Consider the following 2,394-nt stretch of genomic DNA (forward strand, 5'->3'; position numbering starts at 1 on the left):
GTGCATACATGGCGTTGTTGTTCTTGTACGAAAAGTTGGGATGGTTTTTCCAACCTGGGTTGTAGGTATTAGAATAAGGATTTCCTTGTGCATAATTTACTTGATCAGTGGGGACTCCTGTTAATATCTGACATTCTGGTGCAGTGTGTCCAAGAATTCCACATAACTCGCAGTTTGGAGTTACGGCAGCCACGGTGGCTGCGGGTGGTATGGTCAAGTTGTCTAACTTTTGAACAAAGGCATCCACCTTTGCATGGACGTGGTCAAGGCTACTAATTTCGTACATTCCACCTTTTGTTTGGGACTTTTCTACTGGAGTTCTTTCACCTCCCCATTGGCAATGGTTTTGGGCCATGTTTTTAATGAGTTGATATGCTATGTTGTATGGCTTGTCCATAAGTGCACCGCCCGCGGCAGCGTCTACTGTCAGTCTTGTATTATATAGAAGCCCATTGTAAAATATGTGAATGATCACCCAGTCTTCGAGATCGTGATGTGGACATATCCTCATCATGTCTTTGTATCTCTCCCACGCGTCGTAGAGAGATTCAGCATCTTTTTGTCAAAATTCGTTGATTTGAGCTCTCAGCATAACAGTTTTGCTTGGCGGAAAATATCGGGCTAAGGAAACATTCTTCAGTTCTTCCCATGTAGTGATTGAGTTGGATGGCAAGGATTGCAACCAAGCCCAAGCTTTGTCTCTTAGAGAGAAAGGAAAAAGGCGTAGTCTTATCGCATCTTGAGATACACCATTCGCCTTCACAGTGTTTGTGTACTGCACAAACTTGGTCAAATGTTCATTAGGGTCGTCCGTAGGATTTCCAGCAAATTGATGTTGTTGTACAGCTGATAATAATGAAGGTTTCAACTCGAAATCGTTTCGACCGATAGTAGGGGCAGAAATGCTGTTATGAGGTTCTTGTTGGGACGGGGTAGCATAGAACTTAAGAGGACGATTATGTGGTCCCACTGCAGCCATGGTTGGTTTTTCAACTGGTTAAGTGGTAGGAAAGGAGATATCAGGAATATCATACCTTCGTTGGTACTCTAGTATTCGGCGTCTTAAATATAAGAAACGTTCTAATTTTGCGATTGGTGGTGCTAAGTTTTCGCCTTTTGAGCGAGTAGGCATACAATCAGGAAATAAGGGAAAGGAGATTAGTTTTTACCTTAGTCTATACTGCACAACAAAAGAATCGCACTATTTGACTAAATCAGGTCCCCGACAACGGCTCCAAAAACTTGATACGTCTCGTGACTGTATATAAAATATAGTCTATCGGGTACTTGACTGCAAGTGCACAGTTCAGTCGTTTTAGTTTTAAAAGATATCGAACCCACAGGGACCGATGGTCAAACTTATGCTTTCGATGTTACTATGTTTAGCTAAGGAGATGATTTTTTAGAGGTTTGGTTGAACAAAAATTAAATCTAAAGGAAATTAAGTTTTTAAGAGAATATTAATAGATGGATATCAGTATGCAACACATTAATCGTCAGGGTTTCGATAAGTCACCGGTGTATATTTTAATTACCAAATATCTTTTAGTAGAAAATACTCATTTAAAAGGCTTTATCACACACTCTCGTGATTGTTGACTCAGACTATACTTTTAAGTCAGAATATACGCTCTCGCTGTCCCATTTGAAGTTAAAAATACTTTTTGAAAATAAATAAGTTCTAATTGCTTTTAAAGTGCTCTCACTGTTTTTAAAATCAATGCATAGTTTTTACTATCCAGTTCGACCCTCATGCTCTCGCGATTGTTGGTTCTAACCTTAGTTAATTTCCCACTCTCGTGGCAAAACCGTATTAAATAGCTTCTCACTCTCGTGACAAAGTTAATTAAATTTAAATTAAAAACCACAGCCAAAAAGATTATTTGAGAAAAGAAGTTTACACCAATTATTATTAAATCTCGTCTAATTAAATGGTTTACATACCGATACCGGTAGTTTAGCCGGACATGTTAATTAATGCAAACACAGACGAACAGAAACAAATTGACAATAAAGTAAACATGATTATTTAATAATAAAACAATAATAATAATAATTGAATAAAAACCTGGAACTTTGATTAATCGAATATGCCGAATCTTGAAGTACTTGAGCAGTCCTCCACAGGTCAGTGGGATTCTGCTTCTTCGAAGCAATTGCTTAAACTAAATTAAATAAATTACAGTAGTTCCTCAGTGTAGGAAACTACTACTTTTGGCTAAATGAAAAACGGAAAAGGGGGGGGGGAATTAAAGCTCTGAACAAAACGGTAAACAAGTGGCGGTAAAAGAAAACAATGTTGCTGAAGAAAAAAAATAGAAAACAAAATTGCAGTGGAAAATAAATGCAGAGAAAATAGCTTGAGAGTTTGCTTCAGGGAGGCTCAAAACAAAC

General features: G+C 38.1%; 1 non-coding gene across 1 annotated transcript; it reads left to right on the forward strand.

The window, feature by feature from the left end:
* The first annotated feature begins 485 nt into the window (after positions 1 to 485).
* Positions 486 to 592, forward strand: LOC127124243 (small nucleolar RNA R71). The gene has a single exon (XR_007803862.1). It is a non-coding gene; the product is annotated as a small nucleolar RNA R71 (small nucleolar RNA).
* The last annotated feature ends 1,802 nt before the right edge of the window (positions 593 to 2,394 follow it).

The sequence above is a fragment of the Lathyrus oleraceus genome, chromosome 2, assembly GCF_024323335.1.
Source record: "Lathyrus oleraceus cultivar Zhongwan6 chromosome 2, CAAS_Psat_ZW6_1.0, whole genome shotgun sequence".
NCBI classification, from domain to species: domain Eukaryota; kingdom Viridiplantae; phylum Streptophyta; class Magnoliopsida; order Fabales; family Fabaceae; genus Lathyrus; species Lathyrus oleraceus.